We start from the raw sequence: 14800 nt of genomic DNA, 5'->3' as shown, positions 1-14800 counted from the left end.
CTCCCTTGACAACAACAAGATTCTGCATATAACTATCATATGATATTTGTCTTTCTCTTTCTGACTTACTTCATTTAGTATGAGAGTTTCTAGTTCCATTCATGTCACTGCAAATGGCATTTTGTCCTTTTTATGGCTAAGTAGTATTCCATTGCATATATGTACCACATCTTCTTAATCCATTAATCTGTTGATGGACATTTAAGTTGTTTCCATGCCTTGGCTATAAAAGGATTATTTTTCTTTTCCCCCTTTTATTTATTACTTTCTAAGGCAAGCACGTACATACATCATACCATTTTTTGTTTATTTTTAAGACTGCGGAATTCCCTTTGTGGCTCAGTGGTTAATGAACCCAACTAGGAACCATGAGGTTGTGGGTTTGATCCCTGGCTTGGCTCAGCTGGTTAAGGATCCAGTGTTGCCATGAGCTGTGGTGTAGGTCAAAGACGCGGCTCAGATCCCGCATTGCTGCTGCTGTGGTGTAGACCGGCAACTGCAGCTCCGATTTGACCCCTAGCCTGGGAACTTCCATATGCTGTGGATGTGGCCCTAAAAACCAAAAAAAAAATTTTTTAAAAGACAGCTCATCTTCTTAAATACGTACAAGCATACTCTACATACTAATCTCAAACTAGAGTCTAAAGATAGACTTCTAATGAGGGGGCATGTTGTTTCTTCGTTGATCGTGGCATTGAGTCAAACAGAGTGGTCCTATTTATTCCGTTATTTTGGAAGGCGTAATTATAGCAACTGCTGCTGAAGTATTCTAATCATCTTCCAAAAGAGTTAGAAAATGCATCAATATTTCTGTCTTATTTTTGCTATGTAACAAGCCTAAAACTTGGTCTGTGTAATTTACATGTATTCTAGCTCCGTGGTTCTTAAGCCTGCTGATTTCAACCCCCAGCGGATCTTTGGCAGTGCCTTCGATGTCTGGGGACATTGTTGATCCTTGCAACTCAGGGAGGCCGGGGGTGCTGCTCAGGTCCTGCTCAGGGAAGAATCACCCAGCCCTAGTATCCATGCCTCTGGTTGAAACCGGTTCCAAGGGGCTGTTAAGACCTTGGGTCACCTTCTTCTCTCTCCTCCCTTCCCCTCCTTCCCTCCTCCTTCTCCCTCTTCTCCCTTCCTTTCCAGGAAAACTCAATTTTTACATCCAGGACTTTAGGAAAACGTAAGCAGTGAAAAGACATGAGAGAACGTCAGTGATGTGTGTTTTACTGGCTTGTGTGGAGTGAGGGAATCCAACGCTATCCAGCTGACTCTGATGTAAACCCTGTTGCGACAAAGTTATCTTGAGGGAGCAGATCCTGGTCTATGAAGCGTCTCAGGAAGACAGGATTTCTTGCTCGGCACCTGCACAGGGAGCCTTTGTGGGATAAAGTGTGTGAAGCTGGAATTGTGATGTTTTGGCAACTCAGTGACTTCCAGGTGGATCCTGACGCGCTGTTTATGAAAGATGACCATTCAGAGTCGTAAGTGTTGGTGACCACTGGGCAGTGGGCAGCTTTGCTGCTCCCTGAAGTTCTCTTGTCATTGATGACGTTCCCCGTTCCTCTGGGGGTGAACTTTTCCCATCCTCTGTTTTCCTTGCCTCCCTCCAGTGTTTGTGAAATACCCAGTGTCAGCTAAGCAGGGGTGTCTCCATCTCCTTGTGGTTTCACACAACCCAGATGGAAGTGGGTGCCTTTTTTTTCTTTTTTTTTTTTCTTTTTATGGCCAAATCTGTGGCATATGGAAGTTCCCAGGCTGGGGGTCGAATTGGAGCTATAGCTGCCAGCCTACACCATAGCTCATGGCAGCGCCGGATCCTTAAACCCACTGAGCGAAGCCAGGGATCGAACCTGCATCTTCATGGATACTAGTCGGGTTCATAACCTGCTGAGCCACAATGGGAACTCCTGGGTGCCTTTCTCACGTCAGGGTGCCTGATGGCTATCTACAAGGTGCCTGGTGGCTCACGGCCAGTAGTGGAAGTGTGACCAGGGCATCAGAGACAGGTGTTGGAGGCGGTGTGTCTGGCCCTGTGGTGGGCATGCTGGTCTCATCTCAGCGTCCCTGGTGTCCTCAATGAAAGAGCATGATGATACAGGTGGCAAACTGTCCTTCCAGAAGCCCCCCCGCATCACTGTTCTTCCCCCTGGATCCGCCCCCACTCTGCCAGGTCGGTCTAACCAATGGGACACACACTGATCTGCATTTCTCTGAGACCCCACCGCCGTCCACGTTGGTTCCCTGGGGAGGACGTGATGTCATTAGGAAAGCTAGACACTCAGGTGACAGCTTACAGGTTGTCAGCCCTCAGGAGCTGGTTAATGGGATCGTTTTCCTGTGATCTTGGACACTGGTAGCTGTTTGATGCAGTTTGTGGGAGTGTAAGTGTGATGAAATAGACGGTCATCAAAATCCCTTTTGATTTCAGCTTCATGGCCCTAAGACATAAACGGTTATTATCATTTCTAGGCGTTTGACTGTCGTCTTGTACCACAAGCCCTTTTCTGTCGGTGGTTCCCTGCCTCCCTACTCTAAGAGTTGATGTTGCATTGAAGCCTCTTCCCTGGGAACCCAAGGACTCATTGTTGTGCCAGTATTGAGTCCAGCTTGTGGGGAGGCCCTTCGATATTGACAGGTCCTAAGCCTGGGTTGATTTTTTTTTTTTTTTTTTTTTAGGCAAAGAAATAAAGGGTTTCTGAGTGGTGAATGTTGCACCCGGGGTCTAGGGCAAGGGCTTGTGCTCTTGTGGGGGCAAAGTGGCTTCCAGATCTTTCTCAGGAAACAGAGGGGACAACCCTAGTAGCAGGTGGCCATCTGGGGGGGAGGGGGGGCAGGTGGGAAGTTCTTAAACACACCTGCGCAGGTGTGGGGACCATGTTCCCTGCAGCTTGTGGGGCTGTGGGATTGATGGAGGTAGTGGTCCTGCCTGGTGTGATTCCTGCAGCCCGAGGCAGGGAAGGCTTGCGACAGTGACAGTGCAGGAAGACGTCATGGCCTCATCGCGTGGGCAGGGGCTCCAGCTGAGATGGTATTCATCTGAGTCTCCTGCGCTCAGGCTTGGGGGCAGATGCCAAGCCTCTCATAACCATAATCAATTAACAAAGCAAAGGGCCCTGAGCCCTGGAATCCTATCAGCTGCTGCCTTCCCACAGAAATCGGATGCTTCTAGAAAAGAAAACCAGTTTGGAAATTCGGCACTGATAAACTCTTCTTAGCGATGTCGTGTAGACCCCTTGGTTTATGATTTCATAACTTTTTTTAAGATTTTTATTTTTTCTATTAGAGTTGATTTACAATGTTCTGTCAATTTCTGCCATAGAGCAAAGTGACCCAGTCATACATACATATACATATATACACACATTCTTTTACTCACATAATCTTCCATCATGTTCCATCACAAATGACTGGATATAGTTCCCAGTGCTATACAGCAGGATCTCATTGCTTATCCACTCCAAATGCAATATTTGCATCTACTAACCCCAAACTTCCTAAGTTTTTAAAGCCGCTGGCAGTAACTGCAGATTTCCAGGCGGTTTAATCACCCTAAGTCAGGTCTGACTGCAGGGTGACGATAATCTGACTCAGTTCATTTCCTAAAAGAACAACATTTTAACTCCATTTTCATTAATTTACGGTTGTGAGCCATCTATTTCAGAGCCAAAATTAAATTATCTCCTACCTCCAGCAGATGTGTATTTGAGCATAAGTATCTGTGGGATTTAATATTTTGTGAAGGATGGAGGCATTCAAGTTAGCTTGGTGTAGGTTTTATTTTCTCGTATTGTTGAAAAATTGAAAAAATTTTTATGCATATGGGTTTTTGCCTTTTTTTTTTTTTAAAAGGGGCGGTTGAAATCTAACATCAGGGATCCTCCCTCCTGCCCCAGGCATCCACCTGGCCTCCCCAGGCAAGGCCCCAGTTTCTTGTGTGCGCTTCTGGAATGTTCTGGGAATAACTGAGTTCCAGGTGACTCAAGTTAGGTTGCTTTCTCTGCGTTCCTTCTTTAAAATACAAAGAGGTCGCTTCATTACTTATTTTTAAAAACAAGTAAAACCACTGAATTGTACACCTCAGTTGATGAATTTTTATGGCATGTGAATTATGTTTCAGTGTAATAAAATGTAACCTTAGAGTTTGGAAACTGATTTTTTTTTTTCTTTCTTTTTTCTTTTTAGGGCCGCACCCGTGGCATATGGAGGTTCCCAGGCTAGGGGTCCAATCAGAGCTGCAGCCACCAGCCTACACCACAGCCACAGCAACTCGGGATCCGAGCCACGTCTGTGACCTACACCACAGTTCATGGCAACACCGGATCCTTAACCCGCTGAGCGAGGCTGGGGATCAAACCTGTAGCCTCATGGTTCCTAGTCAGATTCGTTTCTGCTGCGCCACGATGGGAACTCCCTTTTGCCAGTTTAGAACTTAGAGACGTTGCTCCTGTTTTAAGAGTAGTACTTCAGCCTGTGAAGTACTGAACGGTGTTTATTGAGCTGTTTGCCTATGGCTGTGTCCCTTTGTCTATTTTGAATGACACGTCTAACCTAGTGTTTACCGTGAAGCTGTGCCATCCTGCATCCTCCTCACCAGCATGTGGCCACCTGTGCCCACTGCCACTCCAGCTTGCTGTTTTTCAACACATTTTTTTTAATCCCAATTTTTTAGACTTACTTTTGAAATAAATTTGGGCTACAAAAGGTTGCAAAAAATAGCGTATAACAAACGTTGCAAAAAAAAAAAAAAAATAGAGGTGTTCCCACCACGGTGCAGTGTGTTAAAGATCCAACCTCAGCAGCTCAGATTGCTGCAGAGGCACAGGTTCGATCCCTGACCCGGAAACTTCCATATGCTGTGAGTGTGGCCAAAAAAAAAAATAGGACAAAGAATTCTTGCATCCCCTTCCTCCAGTATCCTCAAATATTCACCTCTTAACCAAATTACAGTGGTCAAAGCAGAACGTTAGCCTGGATGTTCTGCTCCTGTTGTCGTACTTTCTGGTCTCATAGCCAGAGCTCATGGCAACGCCGGATCCCCGACTCACTAAGCGAAGCTGGCACGTCCTAGTTCCGCTCGTTGTTGGAAGATTATAGTCTCAGGAAAGGGAGATGACACCTGCTTTCTAGTCCGTCATAAATTGCTTTTTATGTAAAACTGTTACATTCCTCTGCACACGCTTTGCTTGTCTCCTTAGCATTGTTTTTGTTAGTTCTAAGGCAGTTGGAGGCTGTACTTTTTGTGTGAAATAGCACATGTCTATTTCAGGTGTTATGTAGAAAAGCTTAACTGAATTTTATATAGGCGAATTTTCCTGCAGCAAATAAAGTGCTGCCGTGCCATCTCCCACTTGACCTTGGCCCCTCACTGGACCGAGTTCCTTACAGAAGACGACATCTGTGCTGTGTCTTCCCCGCAGTGTTTGCACAGAGCAGATCTCATCACGTTGCCATTGAAGAAGTGTGGCTGTGGTTTATCAACAAGGGGACTGAGGTCTCCGAGGAAACCCCGTGTCTGGGACTGAGTGGCAGCTTCCACACCATACAGCTGGTCAGGTGTGAACTGCATTGGACACCCAGAGGACCAGAACGCTGTGTCCTCTGTCACCTGCAGAGGCGCTGCAGCCTCCCTGCCTGGCCGACTGCTGTTGGGAGTTGAGGCTATGGAAGTGAGGGCTCCTTGACTGGCCTCTCTGCTTTTTCTCCTCTTCTCTGCCTCAGTGACTCTTCCCCAGGGCCGGTGTCATAACTGGCTCTGGATGGTCCAGGTTGGCGGGGTCAGTGGGAGGTGTGCGGTGAGCAGGCTTTCTGGTGCTAGGACCCATGGTCACATCACTCCTGTTGCAGCCCTTGGCAGGATCCTACAAGAGCTCTGTGGCCAGGTTGTAAGTCTGAGTGACAGGCCCCAAGGCGAAGGGGAGGTTTGACTCGCACATGTTTTTATAGAATGAGTTCCCTGCACAGAGGCTGCGGTGAACTTCAGGGTTTATGAATTTCAAGGTGTCCTCCATGAGGTGTCGGCCAGGGACATGGTGAATCCACAGAGGGCTTGAAATCTCTCCTTGATTGTGTTTCCTCTGTGCACACACAGCATCGTGGAGCCCACGTCTGTCCCTTGTTGGGGTGTGTGCGTGAGGACTGGCTGAGGAGGCCGGGCTGTATGGGGAGGTGGCTTTGCTTTCTGCCTGGTGGTCGTTGAAATGCGTTTCCTTTGTGCCCCATTGAAAGGCTGGGCATGTGGATTTCCATGCTCTCACCGGGTCTCGGCTCTGGAAGTGCTTACACAGCTAATCTGGCATTTATGATTATTTCCACTTTGAGCTCAGCGGGACGGACGCGCTTTGGGGATATTCAGACAGCAATGACTTAATTGGATTTCAGCCCAGACACAGTATTTGAATGGCTTTATGGACGGCATTAATTGGGCTCCTGCCAGAGGAAATCATATATATATATATTGAGCTTTAGAGCTCAGAAATCCTCTTTGATTTATTCAGTCTCTCTTATTGGCTCATTGCTAATTTACCTGAAATACTCAAGAACAAGGTAGAGCATAACGTTGAGACCTGTGGTTCGGAAGCAGCACTGTCGCCTGGTTGCACAGTTTCTGTGTTTAAGGCTCCGTGTCGATCCTCAAGGGCCGGATTGGCAGTTGTATAAGGGCTTCGGGGTCTTTGGGGTTGACGTTTGGGAGAGGAGGATTCTGGACTCAGAGGTGCTGAACGGTGCCAGGCATTGGGCAGTGACAGCTGACCTTCCACCTGTCACTAAGGAAGTGAAAGTCTATTGGACACTAAACGTCTGATCAGAGGCATTTTGTTGAGGGGCTGCCATGTGGCCGAGCCACATGGACACCAGCTTCTTCCTGGAGGCGCTTACCATCAACCTCGCTTCTAAATGGGAAGTTTATAAAAGGGCAATGGCTGCAGAAAGGGAGGGATTCCTGTAGAAAGTTCCAGAAGAGGAGAATGTTTGAGTTCATTCCTGAACCACGATTTGCATTTGGTTGGACAGTGGTTTGGGGAACCTGAGTGTCAAGCTGTTCCCTGTATGGCTGAAGAAATCACAGACGTAAAGGCACAGAATCCTGAAAGCATCTGGCATTTGGGGAAAATGTGCATGAATATACTTTGACCATTTTTGGATGATTCCAAAGCAGCTAAATATCCTTTCAAAAACACCGGGGTATTAAAATTTCTGCTTAGTTGGCATAATCATAAATTTAGTTTTTGCATGTTAGATTTTTATTATAACGATTAGCCTTTCAAATTTTTAAAAATTTTTATTTTTTTTCTTTTTTCTTTTTTGGCTGCACCCATGGCATTTGGAAGTTCCCAGGCTATGGATTGAATCTGAGCCACAGCCGAGCCCTACACCATAGTTGCGGCAACACCGGATCCTTTAACAGAAAAGAATTAAGTTAAAAGTAAAATAATATTCCCCCCCCCCCCGATTCTACTCACGAGTTTATTAGTTGTAACTACTGTTAACCAGCCTGGTCTGGCCTTCATGCCTGCTTTCCAAGATTCTATTTTTTTTAAGAGTGGGGTGTGTGCGTGTGTGCGGTGTGTGTGCACGTGTGGGGGGGTGTGTTTGGGGGGGGGTGTGTGTATATGTATGTATATGTGTGGGTGTATGTATATGTGTGTGGGGTGTGTGTGCATGTATATATGTGCAGAGTGTGTGTATGTATGTGTGTGGGGTGTGTGTGTGTGGCCTCTCTTGCAGTTTCCCTCATTCTTTCAGCCCTCCGTCTCCAAAAGGTAAGGAACAGAGCTTCAGTGGAATAATGGAAACACGCTTACTCACAGTCCCAGATACACCTGTGTGCCTGAGTTGTAAGAGTCAGTGTCTGTGTGTGTGTCTGCCTCTTTCCCTCCTGGCCCGCCCCCCTCCACCTTATCTTTTTCAACAGAAGGGGTTTACAGCTATTTTATTCAATAGCGTGTTTTCATGTTTGAGTCAGCATGTTTTTTCTTGGTGGCGTAATTACCTGAACGACAGTGAAATCCTGTGGTCACTTCATCAAGATTACCTGTGACTTAAAATGTTTGCATAATCAGATTGTCTAGTTATGGTGATGAAACGAATAGCAAGACCTTGATGCTGGTTCAGAAAACTACGGTTTGGGTTAGTGGGAAGATCTTAGGCCTTTTGGAGGATGGAGGACTATTGGATTTAGGAGGCTGGCTTCCTATAGATGCATGGAATCTTCCAGACCATTAGAATTGGTGTTACTAATGGGATTCCTATCTGTTAGAATTCTGAGGCAGCGGCTGGAAAATTTAAATGGGTATTAAGATTTGCATTGTGACTTCCTTGTCATGGTTTATTAGATAAACTTTAATACATTTTTGGTGCCACATCATTAATTTCTGACAACTCTCAAGTCCACTCCCATGTGCTGAGCTCACAGGGACAGGTTGGAACTGAGGGACCCTCGTCCTGGACAAGGACACAGAGGTGCAGAACCACCAGGGCAATTGGGACCCACGGCTCCTGGTCTCAGGATGTGTGCTCGACCCAGTTTCGTTCCCTTCTTAGCCCTGGAAGACTTGAAGGCAGAAATCTTGGTTATTTTAGGCCATGGAGCCCTCAGAGCTCAGTGACTGGCCAGTGACCTCTCCTTTCCACACCTGCCTCAGCCACCTGTGATGTGTCTCCTCGAGGCTGTTCAGAGAGCTGGAAATTGGTCCTTCTTCTACCCCATTTTCATTCATCTACAATAGGATCAGCTGATAACCAGCATTCTCATTTAAAATGGGATCCAGCCCTTGCAGAAAGATTTGTAATGTTCCCTTGCAGGACAGCTTTATCTTGAATAAATACCCTCAGGTCAGCAGGGCTTTTTTTCTCTTTTTTAGGGCCACACCCGAGGCATGTGAAGGCTTCCAGGCTAGGGGTCCAATCGGAGCTGCAGCTGCAGTTGCCAGCCTACACCACAGTCACAGCAAGGCTGGATCTGAGCTGCATCTGCCACCTACACCACAGCTCACGGCAATGCCGGATCCTTAACCCACTGAGTGAGGCCAGGGATGGAAGCTGCAACCTCATAGCTCCTAGTTGAATTCCTAGGAATCCAGTTTCTGCTGTGCCACAATGGAAGCTCCTCAGCAGGGCTTTTTGAACTTTAGCTTCAGAACCCGTCTGGCTGTCAGCACCCTGAGCCCGGGTGGGAGCTGCTGTGTACGCTCCTCTTCCTGGAACCCCAAGTACCGATCGGATCCAGAAGCATTCCTAAGCTGCCCGGTGTCTGTCCACATAGAGAAAACCAGGGTTCATTTCACCCAGACCTTCCAGGAAGACTTTTGTGTGGCTCTGCTCTGTGTCTGAAACCAGCATTTTCCCACGTGGGTCAAGTTTTCCACCAAGTGGTTCGGTTGCTATGAAGCACAGCTTAGTTCTGTGGGGAGCCAGCAAGACTGTGCTGGCCTGAGCTGCTGTCACACAGTGGCCCTCATGCTCCTTCTGGCCTGGGCCACCACCTGTCCCCACAGTGCCCTCCTGGTCTGGACGGGACGTCCCATCGGGGTGGGGAGGAGACAGAAGAAGGGGTGAGATGAGGCCTTTGGCATGTGCGAGTCCCATCCTGTAATAATCACGACTTTTTTTTTAAAACAAGAAAGTCAGTTGCCTGTAGCTCTGTCTGCAGATCAGGGGTCTGCATGGTTCCCTTGTGAGTTTGGCAGAGTATGGGGTTTAGTCACCATGCCCACCTGACCTCAGCCACAAGCCTTTAGCCTGTATGCATATTTCAACAGTCAGATGATGTCATTCAGTAATTTTTTTCCCTGCATTAACATCTAAGAGCACCACCTTTGAAAATTAAGGTGGTGTGTGTGCATGAGCCTGCATCTCGGAAACCGTGTGACAGTGTCTGTCCCTGATTTGAGAGACTGAAGTTGGCCCCCAGCGTGGCAAACACTCCAGACAGATGGCAGCGACAGATGACTTTTGCCTGAGTCTCAGGGTTCCGGCCCTTTGGTTGTGACCTTCAAGGGGAGAAAGGGGAGGGTGTGCTTTGCATTCAGACAGGCCTGGGTTCGAATCCTGGCTGCGGGGCTGAGGATCTGGTGGTTTGGTTCCCAAGCTGGACCATGGGCTGTGTCTCCTGGGGTTGCTATAATGGGGGCTGAGGCTTTGGTGAAGGTGGTACCCCAGCATGGTGCCCCCAGGACCAGTCCAAGAGCCTCTACCCCTGCTTGCTTCTCTGGTCTCTGCAGTGAGCCTTTCAGGGACTCTGTGGGCTGGGCTTCAGCCAGCTCGGAGGCAGCCAGCTGCGTGTGCAGTGATGTCCTCCCCCAGGAGAGGGGCACTCAGCCTGGGCCTCAGCAGGTCAGGGTGCAGGAAGCTGCCCAGGCCACCTTGAAGACCAGCTTGATGGGGGTGGGGTTGTACCATGTGGTCCCAGGAGCTCAGACTGGGCTCAGCTTGCTGGGGCATCCAGGGTCAGGACCTGTGCAACTGGTAACTGCTGCTGGGGGCACCCTCGCCTTGTGGGGCTGCCACTCATGCCCTCCCCCGCACCGAGACCTCAGAGAGCCCCAGGTTGGGCTCCTGCTTTTTAAAGTATAGTTGAGAAAAAGAAAACCTCAGTGTTGCAAGAGAATTCAGGTAGTCCCTTAGAATTTGCAGTGGTGACACTTTGTATGATTAAGGGTCCAAGTCAGTGGCAGAGGAAGAGATGCATTTGGCGTTCGTGTTAATTCCTTTCCACTCCTTCCTCCTCCTCCTCCTCATTTCTACGGGAGATGCGCGTGGCGCTGGTGCAGAAATATCTTCAAAGGAAAACGTGCGCCATTCCACGCGTCCCCAGCGGGCTGTGCTGCGTCCCTGAGTGACCTTGTGCCGGGCAGTGCTTGCAGTCAGAGGTGGTTTTCTGCACAAAAGCGTACGCTTTCCAGATGGGTTAGGTCACAGTTGTAATTAAGACCTGATTTGAAATGTTCATCCTTATGGGAGGTTTTGAATGAGCTCATCACCCATGATAAACCCGGTCCCTGCTGTGAACCCTGCAAGAGAGGGCCTGGTCCCTGTGTTCATTTCTAAGGCATGTGCTTCCTGCATTGACGCTTTGTCTGTGAAATGCTTTTCTCAAGGAAAACCCCGCTTCTGTTTCTCACACTTGCATCCCAGATGACCAGGGCACCTTTAAATGGACGTAGAGCGGGGTGTCTTTGGTTGGGGCGAGTCCACGAGCTCAGATCCCGCCCTCTTCTGTCTGGCTTGTCCGCACAGCCAATGTCACTGGACTGGGCTTCCAGACCCAGGCCCTGTGCTCCTCACTCCGAAGCCTTCTAAGGGGGGGCTTTAACCTCTCTGAGCCCGTTACATCGTGTGTAAAAGTGGGTACCAGTATCTAACCCAGGAGATTATTTGGGAGGGTTATATAACATCCCTGTGGGACCACCATGCTCACAGAAGGAGGCCCCCCCAGCAGGCAAGCCAACAGCCCTGCAGATGTCCACTGGCACTGGCTTGGGCAGACCTCACTCCAGGCACAGTCATTTTTCAATTCGAAATTTAAAAATTTTAAATTTAAAACTACAACATATGGGGGTTCCCATTGTGGCTCAGCGGTAATGGATCTGACTAGCATCCATAAGGACGTGGGTTCGATCTCTGGCCTCACTCAGCAGGCTAAGGATCCAGCGTTGTTGTGAGCTGTAGTGTAGATTGCAGACACGGCTCGGATCCCGTGGTTCTGTGGCTGTGGCGTAGGCCGGCAGCTCCAGCTCCAGTTCGACCCCTAGTCCTGGAACTTCCGTATGCCGCCGATGCGGTCCTAAAAAGATGAAAAAAAACAAAAAACAAAAAACCCGAAAGACTGCAAACAAATACAAACAAACAGAAAACTATGACATATGTCCAGAAGAACCCCTGAAAATACCAACCCGGAGGTGGCGCTTGCTGGCACGCTCTGTTGAGCTGGTGGCTTTTCTCCAATAAGCAGAAGGCCAGCATGGAGAAAGCAGAATCCTTGGACAGGACTTGAGTCCAGATACCAGAACTTCTGCTGGTGGAGAGCCTGTGGTGTTATTGCAAACACTTGGCAGGAGGATAGCGCTGTCATCCTGGTGCGCGTCTAACATCTTGTCCAAATCTCATGTCCCCAGCATCTTTTCCTTATGTGAAAGTTTTCTTTGCATGCAGTTTTTTAAAAAATCATGCACACCTTGAAAATAATGCCAGAGAACGCAGAAAGAGGAATTCATTTTTCAATCAAAATTTATGAACATTATAAATTATAACATTTTTATGCTAGCCCTACTTGAATTAGCTTTTTCTATGTGACTAAAATAGAATGCCACTTTTCTGTGGGGTATTGAACGCTTGGGGCCATCATGCCAAGGATGAATTAATAGATCCTCTCTGAGAGAACTGTCAGGATAGATCCCTCCTGGATTTGAAGCATAATTAAAGATGTCCGTGAACTCCCCCCAAAAGTCCACAGAGCTTCAGGGTCCCCTCAGGTGGTAGGCCAGGACTGAAAATAGTCACCCAGGTGTCGTGGCCAGGAGGTGACAGCAGGCGAGGAGGGAGGGGCTACGGGTTCCCTCTGGCAGCTCCTCGTCTAGACTTCCTTGTAAGTTGGGGATGTTGTGCTCAGGTTCCTGCAGGGATGTTTCTAGAACAGAGCCCTGGGTTGGGCAGGTGGCCTCTCTCCTTAACAGTTAGCACAGGAGATGGAGGAGTCTAAGAATATCTGTACTTTGCAATTCTTCTCCCTAATTAGGCTCCCAGCCGGGCTTCCTGGATTTCCACTTGGCAATTTCTCTTTATTTTTGGCCGGCTTTACGGCCATGGGCCAGGCGTGTGGGGAGGTGGCTGGAAGAGACCTGGGAATTTATTAGGTCCCTTGTTATACCTGAGGGTCCCCCTCTCCCCCGCTTCCCTCCTGGCCTCAGGCTCCTTGTTGACAAGGGGACTGACAGGTGGAGCAGGGCGAGAATGTTTGTTTTTTTTTTAATTTTTTGAGGTATTCATTTTATTGAAGTATAGTGGATTTACAGTGTTGTGTTAGTGTCTACTATACAAAGCGCTTCAGATATATACATTTTTCATATTCTTTGCCATTATGATTTATCACAGGATATTGAATATAGCTCCCCCTGCTCTGCAGTAGGTCCTTGTCGTTTATCATCTGTATAATAGTCAGATCTGTTAATCCCAAACCCCTAAGCCATCTACCCCTCCACCTATCTCCTCCCCGCCCTGTACCCGGCAACCACAAGTCTGTTGGGAACATTTTTGTGTGGGTCAAGGTCAGTAAATATAAAGCACCTTTTTTCTGAGGGTCTGTTAAAAAATACTGGTTTCAGGCCAATACGTAAACAGTTATTTCTCAAGCACTTAACTTGAAATCCAACAAGCAAGCAGCCCCGGAGTTTCCATCATGGCTCAGTGGTTAGTAATCCCGACTAGCATCCATGAGGATGCAGGTTCGATCCCTGGCCTCGCTCAGTGGGTTAAGGATCCAGCATTGCCTTGAGCTGTGGTGTAGATCACAGACATGGTTCGGATCCTGCATTGCTGTGGCTGTGGTATAGGCCGGCAGCTACAGCTCCGATTGGACCCCTAGCCTGGGAACTTCTATATGCCGTGGGTGCAGCCCTAAAAAGACTAAATTAATAAGTAACAAGTAAGCAGGCCTAATAGGTGGTTCTTTCTGTTTCTTTTCAGACTTCCTATGTTCCTTTCATACATGTGGTTTCCTGGATCCTGATTATCAGCTGAGATTTGAGTTGGAGGGCAGAATTTGGAGAATTCCTGCAACTTTGTGACTCGAGGGGGGCAGTCAGCTGAAGAAAATTCACCTTTTGAGGAGTTCTGCATCTCACCATCATCTGCCATCCCTGAGTGCCAAAGGTGAGCATGCGTTTCTGCCTACAACAGGTGGGAGGTGTGGCTGCTCTTGCCTCGAAGGTTTGATTTGCACAACAGGTTGGTTTTATAGTAGTAAAATGGTAATAAAAGTAGCTGTGAGTAGTTGAGCCTCGTAAAATGAAAGTTTGCAGGGGATCTGTTTCGAAAATTAAGCTCACCATTGCTGCTTTGGCATGTGAAGGCAGTAGGTAGCTAGGATGCAGGGCACTGGGCACCTCTGACCTGTGAGACACCCAGCGCCTCAGCTCTTGGGCCGGACAGGTGGTCTTAGGTCTGCAGGCGCTGGGCCTCCTGGTGCCATGCTGGGACAGGGACCCGGGGAAATGGGAATTGTCTTCAGGGTGAGTTCTATCTAGTGAAGGCTTCCTTCCAGCTTGGATGCTGAGAAGGTAAGTCCACATCAAACCCTGCAAACAGATGAGGATCTGTTCATATGAGAAGTCCTCTTAGGCGTATTAAAATAAAATCGTACCTGGGGTATATGGCATGTGTATTGAGATCCAGGCCTCCTTTTGTAACGGATACTGGACAAAAGCATGTCTCTACAGCAGACATGTTAAGAGCCCTAATAAGTGGTTTGGGACATTTGATTTGCATGATAAGAGGCGCTGTGTGGTAGTGTACCTGGGGTCCCAGCTCCGGCCCTGGCAGGAGGCCTGTTTTATGAGAAGGTCCAGCTTCACCTGCAGAGTGTTGGTCTTGGGTACGGTAACACCCAGTTCAGGAGCTTTCCTTCAAAACCATATTTTGCTTCTATTAGTCACAATTTTTTTTTTTTTTTTTTTACTTTTTAGGGCCACACGTGCAGCACCTGGAATTTCCCAGGCTAGAGGTTGAATTGGATCTGTAGCTGCTGGCCTACACCACAGCCACAGCAATGCCAAATCTGAGCCACATCTGCAACCTACATCACAGCTCA

General features: G+C 48.1%; 1 protein-coding gene across 5 annotated transcripts in view; it reads left to right on the top strand.

Moving 5' to 3' along the window:
- The window catches only part of NCK2 (NCK adaptor protein 2), a 134895-nt gene that overhangs the window by 49460 nt on the left and 70635 nt on the right, over window positions 1-14800 (top strand). For all 5 annotated transcript variants that reach the window (XM_085015363.1, XM_021085579.2, XM_021085592.2 and 2 more), the window contains one exon: window positions 13678-13863. The gene's annotated coding sequence lies outside the window, so the exon portion shown is untranslated. The remainder of the gene's footprint in view (window positions 1-13677; window positions 13864-14800) is intronic.

This window comes from Sus scrofa, chromosome 3 (genome assembly GCF_054392235.1).
Source record: "Sus scrofa isolate SSC_HxYL_T2T_F1_AM1 chromosome 3, Sscrofa_HxYL_maternal_Yorkshire_Landrace_v2.0, whole genome shotgun sequence".
Lineage (NCBI taxonomy): Eukaryota > Metazoa > Chordata > Mammalia > Artiodactyla > Suidae > Sus > Sus scrofa.
The sequence above is the reverse complement of the archived record's forward strand: the minus strand, read 5'-3'. Positions and strand labels throughout refer to the sequence as shown.